The sequence below is a fragment of the Camelina sativa genome, chromosome 14 (genome assembly GCF_000633955.1).
Source record: "Camelina sativa cultivar DH55 chromosome 14, Cs, whole genome shotgun sequence".
Taxonomy (NCBI): domain Eukaryota; kingdom Viridiplantae; phylum Streptophyta; class Magnoliopsida; order Brassicales; family Brassicaceae; genus Camelina; species Camelina sativa.
In genome coordinates this window covers 19,996,647-20,010,900 of record NC_025698.1, presented here as the reverse complement: position 1 = coordinate 20,010,900, position 14,254 = coordinate 19,996,647, and the positions used below count along the sequence as shown (strand labels likewise).

Below are 14,254 nucleotides of genomic sequence, written 5' to 3'. Positions count from 1 at the left end.
CTTTCCACTATTCTCTATCTCGTGGATTCTGCGTGCGTCAAATGCGAAGGCGGATTGTCTTGCCCGTGTTTCACGTTCTCTTATCTCTGAAGTTTCTTTTGTAAACTCATTCCTTTCGGCTTGGGCAGCTAACGAGGAATTTCCTTTTAATTTATTGTTTGGTTGAAAAAAAAGTAAATAGATACACTTTAGTTAAAGAAAATAGTTGTAGATGAGTTCAAAGTTATTCAAATAAAATTAAATTTAACAAATAATATATATTTAGTTCTTTTCGTAAGTAAAAACAATGTATAAAAGTAAAGAGATAAACTTTTGCTATAATACACTAATGTATATCCATTTATAAATCTACTATCTACATTACCACTAAAAGTGTATTTGTACACACAAATATATTTTCTTGTTAAAATAAACTCTTTAGTCTCTACTACTACCAACAAATTGTTTTTTTGAACACATTAAATAACATATTATATGTCTCTTCACTTTAACATTTTTATAGTTACAAAAATGCATATGTTAATCTCACATACTCATATTTTATATATTAAAATATCAGTTTTTTTGAATAAATAATTTGATTGGTGAAAAAATATAAGACGATCTATTTTTATTTTATTTTTTTTTACTTCAACAATCTCTTTCTTTATGTAAAGGTGATTCAATGAGTAATTAATTGTATAATTTTCACAATCATATTTTTTTATCTTATATAAAAAGTAATATTTTTTCTTGTAAAATTAGCAACTTAAAATTAAAATAAGTAAACAATTTTATAATTTCGATTTTAATATATATATAATTTCCTTATAATAATCTTTTCTAAATAAAATTAGATTTTTTTTTCTATTTTACTTTTATTTAAAACCTTTTTATGGTAGGTTTTAAAATTTTATATTTTTATTTTTATAATTTTAATAAATTTAAAATTGGCATATATTAATATCTAAATGATACAATTGACAAATGTCACGATCTTGTTAATGAGTAATTTTGTCATCAAGCTTTATATAATAAGATGGTTGAGTTTATGATAGGGTTTTGTTACTGCAATACGATTAAAAGTCTTGATTAGCAAGTTTGCAATATATTGTGGGATTCTATTTGTTTTGATTTAGGGAAGATGTTAAAGGTATATACTCAAATATATTCGATTTTAGTAACTTTAGTTCATTGATGAAACGATTCAAATGTAAATGTTTAGTTTCTGTTTGCCAATAAGTATTATATAGGAATATTGAATTATGGACGATTAATGCATATTAAATGATTGCGATATCTTAGGAAAAGTAGATGATTTATTTTCTATATAGTTTGATATTTTAAGCTATATTTTTGGGATGTTTACCGTAATGATTTGATTTGATGAGATTATGTTTGATTAACTGCATATTATTAGTATTTATTTTAATTAGATTTCCGTTTTCGTTTATTTTGGGATTGAAAAAAATATAAAAAAAAACCTGAAATTATTTTTATTTGGACATTTAATACCTAATAGTTTTGGATTGGAATAAAAATACACCAAATAATAAAAATATGTCATTTAAAATCTAAAATAATAACTGTTGTTATTTTTTCTTTTATTTATTTTTTTTTTTTTGTCAAACAACATACTTGTATTCATTCAAACGTCCCAAGAGTGAGAACAACATTGGTACATAATCTTGGAGTACAAGCTTACAATAGAGTTAGCATAGATAAGATAAGCAATAAAGCTAGAGGATAAATCCATAGAAACTCGGAAACAGAGGTTGATTAACAACATGCCACAAACGAGATCAGGGTGTACTTCCACGAACAGTTCGGGAATTTTTGAGATAGTCACTATCAACAGATTTCGTTACTTTGATAAAGAGTACTTAGCAAACCACCAAGGAGCAGCTAACCATTTTGTGAAGTTTCTCTCCATAAACGAGGAAGGCCGAGCCGAGGTTCCCTCCGTGACAGGAGAGCTTGGTCGCCGTGGACCCTCTAGGTCAGATAAGAGTGCAATTCTAGATGGGGAGCTGGAAGTTTGTTGAGAATTGACAGCCATGGTTCGAGTAAGTTGAAGCCAAAACAGAGAGATGACAACTCTGGGTTGTATTCGCAGATGCGCTAGTGGTAGAAACATCAAAGGCAAGATTTCATCCATGGTTTTCCAACTTAAGATTTCAACGGTTTGAAACAGAGGATAATTCATTAGCAGGATTCGTGATGAGTACTCGTAAAACCATTTATAGTTTGTCGCTTCAGGGCAAGAGCACAGTCTTCGGATGATCAAGCCTTGAAGACGAAACATTATTATAAAAGGCTTTAGAGGAGAGATAAAAAGAATAAACCTGGACCTGCTGTGATTTGTACGTGGATTGAAATTTTCTTCAATGGGCTGAATTAAGAGAGATGGGCCGCAGCAATAAAAAAAAGCCCAACAAGCAAAACCCTAGATTTGCTTCCGTTGGGGATGTGTTGATTGAGCCGCCGCGGGTGTACGGAGAGGAGAAGATGGAAAGGCAACTCGGTAGGGTTAGGTTTGATCCTTCCGCCGTCAAGGTCATCACCGGTTCCAGCGTCAAGGCAGAGCTCCATTCCATCGAGGAACAAGGAGTTGGTATAGTTGACTTCAAGGGGATCCCGTAGAGGCAAAGAGCGACGAGGATTACGAAAGTTCTAGAATCCATAGATCTAGAGATATTTGGGAGACAAATCTCAGATTTAGCAGTTGAGGAACAAGTGCACAAGTAAGATTTCTCCTTCATCAACCTCGCTGACCAAGGAACGTTTCGGACGAGAGATATGAAGTTCACTGGGAAACCTCTATTTAATCTATCGCCGTATATTGAAGCCCCATAGGAGCAAAGTGAAAGAAGGGAGGGATTGCAAAGTATTAAAAATAAGTTGAGAAAAGCTTGTAGAAAACTGTAGAAAGATTACTGTGAACAAAGTATATCCCGACGCCGGCGAGCTAGAGCTCTACCGGCGTCGGAAAGCATGGTGAAAAGAGTTGTATCGATTATCGTGTCTAAATGGGAATAGAGGTTTTTTTTTGCTATGGTGCAGGTGAAATACCATTGTTATTTTCATACCGATGATTTTTTAACAAAATCAAAATTCCTACTTCGATTATCTAATTAATTATTATTTTTAATATTTTTTTTTTTTGGTTTTATGTAAACCATATTAAACCGCGAGTTAATCCCAATTATCTATTTATTTCTCTCTTCTTCTTCCTCTCTCTAAACGTCGTCGCTTCTCCTCTTTCTCACCTTCAATCACCGTCTCTGCCTTCAATTGCCGTGAGATACTCTATTTAATTAGATGCGCTAGCCATCATAATTACCATCAACGACCGACGTTGAAAGCTTGACAACATACAAATTCTGTCTAGGTGTCATGAAATCTCCACTAGTGTAGCCTCCGTTTCGTGCCTGAGCCAAACAAATCTCAAAGTTTCAATTTTTTTTTAAAAGATGAAAGGTCAAGCAAAAAAAAAGGGTTTATGTGGAAGAAGCAACTTTGTACTCACCGGACCAGAGCTATTATTATTATTAACGTTGGCAGGAAATGAGAGGTTTCGATTTAAAAGAAACAAGTTTGTGTTCTTGCTTTGGATCGAGCTGAGAATTCTCAGTTGCAGTGATGATTTCTCCAGTTTTTTTCGATTTAGGTATGGTTTAGGGTTAATCAGAATGAAAAAGTAAAATAAATTTTACATCTTCTACTTCTTCTTTTTCTCTTGAAGATTTGATTTGAAGGTGATTGAAGGTGAAAAAAAGGAGAAGCGACGACGATTAGAGAGAGGAGGAAGAAGAGAGAAATAAATAGATAACCGGGAATAACTCGCGGTTAATATGGTTTACATAAAACCAAAAAAATTAATATTAAAAAATAATAATTAATTAGATAATCAGGATAAAATTGGAATTTTGATTTTATTGAAAAATCGTGGATATGAAAATAACATCAGTTATTATTTTAGATTTTAAATGACACATTTTTATTATTTAGTGTATTTTTATTCCAATCCAAAACTATTAGGTATTAAATGTCCCAATAAAAATAATTTCGGGTTGTTTTTGGCATTTTTCTCTTTTGGGATATATTTTGTCTATATATTTTTCATTTATTAGTCGGATCCGTTTCTTCTCCTATCTTAACAATTAGCAAGCAAGATCGGAATAGTGTAATTGGGTTTTAATTTTATGATAAAAACCGACCCCATAATTAAGATTACATAATTAACTTTAATGAGTTCTAAAAAAATGTTTTACAAAAAGGGCAACTGTGGAAATTATTAGAGAAAAAGAGGACAACACAAAAATGTACTTCAAAACGTTAAAATAGATCACAAAATTTTTATGATCTAAAAAAGGATACAAGGTAAGTCAATGACTCAATTGGGAAAATTGTTACCGAAAACCTCCGGTCAATGATAAAAAAAAATTGTTTCCTCTTTTACTAAAAATACTAGTTACTTAAAACAGAAAAGTCAAATTAAATCATAACACCAAAGGTGTGTAAAATGTAAATATAACAAGTATTCAAAGTCAAAACACATCTTACTGTATAAACAAATGAAGCTGGATACATGAATCCGAACATTCTACATCTGTCAAAGGTTTTGAACTATTTGTATTTCATATGCTAAAATCGAAAAAAATATCAAACACACACAAACAAAAAAAAGAACACACCAAAAGAAAAAGGATCAAAATGTCTTCATCAGGAAAATTTGTTTTTCTTGTGTTCTTATGTCTGGTTGTTCTCTCCATCCCAAGTATGCAAAATTCATTTAAAAGTTTGTGTATTCTATTTAATTACGCATGCATATAGTCTATCAGCATAGTATAGTCGTTTATATTGCATAGTATTTTCATTAAACTGATTTCTTAAAACCTATATAAGTTTCAGGATCTACAAAAGCAAAACATATAGATGGAAGGAAGCCTCTGTTGATAGGTTCTTGCATAGAGTTCCCAACAGCAAAATGCAACAAGACATGCATTGAATCTCACTTTTCTGGTGGAACATGCGTTCATGTTGGGCAAAGCCTTGACTTTGTATGTGTCTGTTTTTCTTAATATCTGATATATGATATATGTTTAAGATATTTCATGAGTGTTATAATTATTTTAATGAATTAGGTTGCGATAGAAAAAAAAAAAGTTCAGACAATTTTATTAATGCAACTCCTTTATAAAAAAAAAATCTTCAGTTACAAATGAAGTTTTTTAAGAATATTTTACGAGTGTAGAATCTACAAAAGTTTTGATTGTTTTTTAAGAATATTTTACGTTTTCATAGAAAATCATGCATCAAGGGGATATAATTTGGGGGTTAATATAAACTCAATACACGAAAGTATGATCTGTCCAGTGTCCACTATTGTGTCTTTAATCACTATTGTCTCATAACCTAATAGACAAAAATTACCAGCAAATCGATCAAATTATATAATTCAAGTTTTAAATGATATAGAAATCCATTTAAATACATCATGTAAAACAAATAAATTATACTAAACACGTTCGACGAAAATAAAAGTGGTCTTGATTTCAATACGGAAGTCTAATTTATGTATTTCATGTATGTAATAAATAACATCTACTATAATTTTATTTTTATTTTTTATTATTATTATTATTATTTTTTTTTTTAATAGCAAAGATAATTCATCCATTCAAACTAAAAACGGGTAATCTTTTTTGAAAGAAAACTAGCCTGTAGTAGAAAAGCTTGCATGGGGAAAGATAGATAGTCGTCATATGCCATATTTGCAAGACAGTCAGCACTAGGGGGTGGATATTCGGGTATCTATTCGGTTCCGGTCGGGTTTTTCGATTTTTTTTGGTTTAGAGAAATATTTGGAATTTTTTAAGAGTTTGGATCGGGTTCGGATAAACATCCATCGGATATGGATAGTTTCAGGTTATATCCAAAACTCCAAAATATATTTTGAGTTTGGATCGGATTTGGTACTTTTTTATTCGAGCCAAAGTAAAATCCCCGAAATCAATCCAAATTCAAAAAAAAAAAAAAAATCAGTTCAAATTAATGAAAATGATTATAATCATCACTAAAAAAAAGTTGTCAAACCTAACTGAATTAATGAAAAGACAAAAAAAGACAATTCTAAATACCAAAACACCAAATTCACAAGCCGATAGTTCTTGACTTCCTAAAACATCAAATTCAAAATTAGAATCATATAATCTATCTAAACTAACATATGAAAATGAAAACAAATTTATCTTGTAACATTGATTATAAAATTACTTACTAAAGTTGTAAATTGATTTAATCTATTGTTAGAAAATATATAACTTGGGATGGTTTTGGGTATTTTTTTGGGTGGTCGGATATATCTAATCGAGTTCGGATTACCGATTCTTTGTATTTTTTTAGTCAAATTCATAATTTATTTGGTATTTGCATTTATCTTTAATTAATTAATTAATTAGATTTTTGTTAATAATTAACTAGATTAACAAAGGGTAAACTAAAAAAATCTAGTGATTGGCCGGAGCTTGCTTTACGTTTATAATATAACTCTTTTACAAGAAACATAGGTACATACGTTTTGTGTTGCCTCGGCGTAAGAACTGTATATGGGGATTCTCGCGGAAACGAAATTCATTTCAAGCAACTCTATCAGAACTTCTTCAAAATAAGAGGAGTCCTCTGCCGCTCCGTACCAGTGAATGTATTTTTCTAAGGAATAGATGTGCATATCTTGACCTCGAGTGTTATTCTTTCTTCTAAGTGGAGAGCAAATGTGAGAGGATAGTCATGTTCGAAGACTGTTCCATAGTGAAGCAAGTAATCGCATACAGTCCAAATATTTTTAATCGCTTTGGTCGATGATAGCAAATTTCTTGGTATGTAGTTGATTAACTCCTGGATGGACAGATAGAGATCATGTCGTAGGTCTCCTCTAATCCTCCAGATAGACTCAGATATGTCGAATTATTGCTATTGCCCAACAAACATCAATGAGTTGATAAACGCAAGGGGAGAGTACTCGTGGATAAGTATTTCTCCATGTCATGCAGAGATCGGGAAACCATACCATTGTCTCGTTGTTGTTCTTGATTTCTGGAAACTGAAAAAAAGGAAGAGGATATAGAGAGAGGAGAGTGATTTCAAATTTATATTTGCACATCATATATATGTGAGAATGATTTCATTTACTTTTATATCTCTTATTATTTTTGTGATTTGTAATTATTTTATTTTTGTGTTTTGTAGTTTTTTTATATATATCAGCGGTGGTCGTATTTTCTTGTGGGTTTTATAATGTTTTACTTGACAATATATAAAAGGATCGATTAGGTCAAATTCGAAAGCGAGGGAATCAATCGGCTATCCTATTATATTGTACAAACTTTGCACATCACATGTATAATTAAATATGTTACTTTTATCTTTAATTATAGATACTTTGGTGGGAACGAATAAACCAAAACTCGAAAAATCGAACTGAATCAAACCTTACCGAAATAAATTATTTACTTTGTTTATGGTTTAACCTTAAAACTCATTTGGTTATCATTTTATTTGGAGGTTTTGGTTTATGTTTTGGTCTAACTTAAAACCTTGGAGGTTTTGGTTTAAGTTTTGGTCTAACTTAAAACCTTGGAGGTTTTGATTTAAGTGTTGGTCTAACTTAAAACCATAAAATCAAAAAACCGAATGATTATTTCACAAATTAATTACAACAGTTTTTTTTTAATAATGTTCTTAAGTTTTTATTTTTTATATTGGGCTTATAATTATATAATTTGTTTTGGTTGATATATTAATTTATATTCTATGTTTACTTTTATCTATGCAGAAAACTGATATTTTTTCTTGTAAAAATGTAGAATAACCTAAAACTCATATACATAAAAGTAAGATTTCACTCTCTCTTTATTGGTCCAATTGACAATTTAACTTTTAAAAAAAAAATTTATATTAAATCAAAAATTAAAAAACATTTAATCTTGGCATTTAACTCACATTTTAATATAAAACTGAAATCATATTGATTATGCATTAACTATATTTCTGCACTCAATTGTATCAAAACAAATAATAAATTAGAATTGTAACTCTCGTTTTTCTAAATGTAATTTTTCATTACTTGTTTTCCCATAAATATCCATTCTATTTTTTCTCGAACAATTATTGGATTCACCCTAAGGTGAATCCATCTTATTCATCCACTCCTTGCTAACCAATCAAATAGCCATGTATCTAAATAAACTAATTATATTATTTAAACAAAACAATAAAATTAAATTTAGTTATGAATACCACTTGCTATTTGTCTCACGTAAAAAAAAAGGAAAACATACATAAATCAGTAACTTTAAACAAAGTTAACCATAGTTTTTACGTGAAGAAAAGATTTGCTTTTCTACTACGAACCAAACCATATACAGATCCAAAGTCATACTATTAAAGACTATTAAGAACAAAAAAAATAAGCTGTGCATTTTTCCCATCTTCATGTGTCACGTCACCTGATATTTGTGTCTTCTTCCGCTTCTCTTCTGAATTTTTTAATTTATTTGTACGTATAATTCCTAAATATACAGTTTTCGATTGTTATACATTATGCTCCTAAATCTTTTCTTCCTCATCATTAGTTTTGGAAGTGTTTGTTCTTTCTCTTGTTAATTGTACCCAAAAAAAAAATGTGTTTCTTCCTCGTCAATATTTTACTTCTAGGTTTGATCATCTTTTTTTTCATTTTATTGACAAATTTATATGATATAACAAAAATAAAATCATAACATACTTATTTGTGCGATGAAGAGTAGTCATGAAATTGTTCCTGTTGATCAATATGAATATAGTCTGCAAGTGTCAGGTGAACCCGATTTTGTTAATCAAAAACAGATTGAATTTCAAGCCGATAAATATGATTCAATAAGTGGAGATGAAGCTTCAGTCACTGAATTTGAGGAGGAAGAAGATGACATAGCCAACAAAGAGGACTATGTTAAAACTGAAGAGATTTCTACTTTAGAACCAAACACAGAAAATGAGAAAAAGATGACCTGTGTATTGGAATGGAGTTTAGTTCTGATGAAAGTGCATATAAAGTTTATAAAACTTTTGGAGGAGAACACAGTTTCAATGTAAGAAAACAACGAAGGAATAAAATAAATAATAAGGTGGTGAGGTTTCTTTATGTTTGCTCAAAAGAGGGGTTTAAGATGGAAACTAAGCTCAAAACATGTTATTCACAATGAATTACACCGTGTGGTTGTAAAGCTCACATGACTTGCTACCTTCAAAAAGATAGGAAAATTTAAGATTGTGTCTTTAAGCCATAATCACAACCATGATTTAGTGAAGACGCCTATGAAGCATTATCTGAAGGAAAACTAGATGTTCCTGTCGCTTAAACACAATATGCTGATGATGTCGAGATGTCAGGAATTTCAGCGCAAGCAACCGTTGAAATGATGAGTAGAGAAGTCTGGGGACGAAAAAAATCTGGGTTTTTTGGAGAAAGATGATCGAAATTACATTTACTGAAAACAAATGGAAAAAATGGTAAATGGAGATGTTGGAGCAGTTTTAGGATACTTTCAAAAGAAGAAAGAGGATAATCATTTTTTTTAATCCAATGCAACTTGATGAAGACGATATGATCACAAATATCTTCTGGTAGATGATCGGTCTATAAGTGATTACAATCTTTTAAAGAAAGTTGTTTGCTTCGTCACAATCATCATAAGCAAACTGTTATCTTTGGTGCTACTTTACTATATGATGAAACCACAAAGTCATATAAGTGGCTTTTCAAGACTTTTCTCGAAGCAATGTCTGGAAAACAACCAAAAACAATTATTACTGACCAGTCTGCAGCAATGGCAAATGCAATAGCAAAGGTGTTCCCTGAAACAAAGCATATGTTATGTGTTCGGCATATTTACCAAAATGCTGCAAAGAAGTTGAGTCATGTGTTTCATGGGCCAGGACAATTTGCCATAGACTTTGGAAACTGTGTATATGACCACGAGGAGGAAGAAGATTGGTTATTGGCATCGAGTAATATGTTTGAGAAGTATAATTTGACATAAAATAAATGGTTGAAGAATGTGTTTAATGTGAGAGAAAAATGGGCAATGGTATATGGACGTCATACTTTCACAACAGATATGGTGAGAACACAACGTAGTGAAAGTATGAATAATATTTTGAAAAGATACTTGAAGAGCAGTTATGACTTATTGTCTTTCTTTGAACACTATGAGAGAGTGTTGGATGATCGATGATATAACAAATTAACTTCAAAATGATGCATAGCTGGTCTGTATTATCTGCTTATGTAGAGATGTTGCAACATGCAGAAGAAGTGTATACACCCAAAGTTTTTAGTTTGTTTTAGAAGGAATACACAATTATCGGTGATTATGTTGCAAAAAAGATAAGTAAGTCTGAGATGGTATATGAATACAAAGTATCTTATCGTGGTGACCGCAATAGCATTTTGTTAATTATGATGCTATGAACCAAGCAATACATTGTAGTTGCATGAAGTATTCTTTTGCTAGGATCTTATGTCGTCATGCATTGAAAGTTTTTGATAAGAAGAATGTTAGAAGAATTCCATCTAACTACATCTTGACTCGATGGAGTAAAGAGGCAAAATCTTAAAGCATATGTTCTTATCGTTCATAGACACCTATTGGATCTGTAACACAATCAATTGGAAAGCGTTACAGCCATTTATGTCGCAATTTCCGTGAGATTGTGTAACAACCCGTCCCGTGGACTCCACTAGCCTCACTGCTAGCTGTCCCAACGGACCGTCCGTAGACCCCACTAGCCTCACTGCTAGCCTTCCCAACAGACCCCAAGCTGGCCTTGCAGGGCATCGATCCTAACTCATCACTGTGGATATCCCAATCCATCAGTAGGTTATTGGTGTGCCAGGCGTTCCTCGAACCCTGGTCCTCACCCTTTATCAACCTTCCCACATGACAAGTTGCCACCCTTTAGAAGAAGAGAAAGTTCCAAACACACGTGGAATTAAAAGAAAAGCTATGATTGGACGACCAAAGAACAAAACAGTCGGACCTCATGGTCGATATTTGAATGTTCTTGAAATGAAAAAACGTGGTACATCAAAGAGAAAATTATCATTTAAGGTATCTGATAAATAATTTTCCTTTTTTTTTTATGTTCAACTTCTACGGAAATGTGCCTTAATCAATTTGTGTATGTATATTAATTAATTACAAGATAAAATTGATAATTGTTTCAAGACTCAACTCATATTCCTGATAACCAGTTATATGTTGCTACCATTGACCCTGAAACAACCCGACCCGTTTTTTTTAATATATAATAACTAGTGATCCCATACTCACTAGCAACCTACCCCCAATCAAACAACATTGGATAACAAAAAACAAATCCAATAATCCAATAACAAATAAACGAATAACATAATACCAATAGCAATCCAAAGCATACATCAAAGTCATAGAACCAGCAGCCTAACATCCGTTCTAGACATCTAAGTTCCACTCTAGCATCCTATCAGAGACACAAAGTAATGAACCGAGCCTCTAGAACATCCTCCTCTTCAACGCGCTGATCCCATAGTCACACTTTGCTTGTATCTGCTTCACAACAGAAAAGAAAGGCATAAGTATTACCAGAAATACTCAGTGAGGCAATCCTTCCATCTACTGGGATATACACACAAGTAATAAGATCTACACATACCACAATCAATAAACAAGAAAACAAACCATGCAATACACAAAGCAATCACAGGATCAGCCGCTGCTGAAGGTTGGTGTCGATCGACACTAATACCTGGCGTAAGTTGTGTTGATCGATGCATTCCCCATGTGTTGATAGACACACACCTTGTGTCAATCGACGCCTGCTCGACATTTCCTGAAATCCCTAATTGCATCGACCAACACCTCCACATGGCGTCGATCGATTCTCATAGGTTTCTCGCGCCATCTACGCATTAGTGTCGACTGACACACTTCTTGTGTCGATCGACACTCATGCCGAGCGTTGCTTCTCCTCGATCAGAGACTCCGAATCTCACCTCTAAACTTCTCCAATTCGTCCCACACGATCTCAGGAACGAATCCAAGCCTCATAAGCCACGAAAAACGCATAGAACTCAAAGGAAAACAATTACATAACACACAAAGTCACAAAAATAGAGATCTTAGCTTAGATAAGCCATGGTCATGCACTCACCTTAGCCAAAACAAGAGATCCAATCCCCAAATGACAAAGCTAGCACCACAGAAACCTTCCCACACGTCCCCAACCTTGAAACCGCACTCTTTAGGAAGAAACACTCACAACCGAAGACAAGAATCTCCAAAAAATCAAGAATGCTCTATAGAAAAAACTCTCTCTTCTTCTTTTCTCTCTGGAAGTGTCAAAAGCGGCTAAAGAGATGAAAAAGTCGAGTTTTCTCTTTTATACTCAGGTCTAGGGCTCCCATAAACCACCTAGGCATGAATCTCGCATGATCATCACAAAGATCACCACACTTCACAAAAATAGCAAAGTTCTAATTCCCATTTATAAAAATCCCGAGCTATTTCCTTTTCGAAGACATTAAAAGTCCAATAAAGAAATACTCATCTTCTTAATCATAAAAAGTCATAATCGTTACAACCTCCACGAATATATATATAATGAAAAATAAGATACAACAGCACTAAGCCAACATCACGAATCTCGAGCACCAGCTTATCTTGGTACTTATTCGCACAACTAACCACCCCTAAGCGACCAAATATCAAGAAACATAGCCTTGAATACTCTGATCGCTCCAGCCACAGTCTTCAAACCATCACGACACTGGGTTTGAGGTTGGGCAAGCTCAAGTCTCGGCCTGCATCTCGAACCACTTCTTGAACGTTGTCATCATCCTCGCATCTGGCGCCCAAGTCTCCTCCAACACTTCATCACAGTCCCACTGGACTCTCATCATAGGAATCTTCTTCCGCCGAAGTTCTTTGATCCGCCTCTCGAGAACCCTCGCTGGTCTCGCCTCAAGAGTCATGTTGGGCTGAAGATCTGCAGCAATCTTAGCCAACACCTCATCATCCTTGTGAAGACACTTCCTCAGCATCGACACATGGAAGACCTTGTGGAATACATGCATAACCTCATGCAACTCCAACATGTATGCAATTGGTCCTACCTACCCCACAATCTTGAAAGCATCCATGTACCTCAGTCTCAACTTAATCTCTAAGATAGACCTCTTCAGACCCCACAACATGGCCATCTTGAGGTACACTCTATCCTCCACCTATAACTCAATGTCCTTTCTTCTCTGATCAGCATAACTGCTCTGCCAATCCTGTTCCTCTCTCATGTTCAGCTTGAGCACTTGGATCTTCTCTGTGGTCTCCTGAACAAAACTCGCATCCAATATGCTCCTCTCCCCTACTTGAATCCAACATAAAGATGTGCGACATGGGCTCCCATACAACGTCTCATAAGAAACCCTACCAATACTCGCCTGATAGCTATTGTTATGAGCAAACTCTACCAGGTTTACGTGATCGGTCCAGTGACCACCCCAGTCTAGCACACACATCCTCAGTAAGTCCTCCAGAGTCTGAATCGTCCTCTCTAACTGCCCATCAGTCTGGGGATGGTATGTTGTACTCATGTGCACCTTAGTACCCAACTCTGTGTAAAACGCCCTCCAGAATGCTGAAGTGAACTTGGAATCCATGTCTGACACTATGCTCACAGGCACACCATGCAACCTCACTATCTCCCTCAGATACTTCTTAGCCAAAACTGTTCTTCCATCAGTCTTCTTAATGGCCAGAAAATGTGCAGACTTGGTCAGGCGGTCCACAATCACCTAAATAGCATACNCTCCACGAATATATATATAATGAAAAATAAGATACAACAGCACTAAGCCAACATCACGAATCTCGAGCACCAGCTTATCTTGGTACTTATTCGCACAACTAACCACCCCTAAGCGACCAAATATCAAGAAACATAGCCTTGAATACTCTGATCGCTCCAGCCACAGTCTTCAAACCATCACGACACTGGGTTTGAGGTTGGGCAAGCTCAAGTCTCGGCCTGCATCTCGAACCACTTCTTGAACGTTGTCATCATCCTCGCATCTGGCGCCCAAGTCTCCTCCAACACTTCATCACAGTCCCACTGGACTCTCATCATAGGAATCTTCTTCCGCCGAAGTTCTTTGATCCGCCTCTCGAGAACCCTCGCTGGTCTCGCCTCAAGAGTC

General features: G+C 34.0%; 1 long non-coding RNA gene across 1 annotated transcript; it reads right to left on the bottom strand.

The window, feature by feature from the left end:
* On the bottom strand, nt 1,624-3,799 carry LOC104742063. The gene is made up of 2 exons (XR_760423.2): nt 3,509-3,799; nt 1,624-3,410 (listed from the first exon to the last, which is right to left on the bottom strand). It is a non-coding gene; the product is annotated as an uncharacterized LOC104742063 (long non-coding RNA).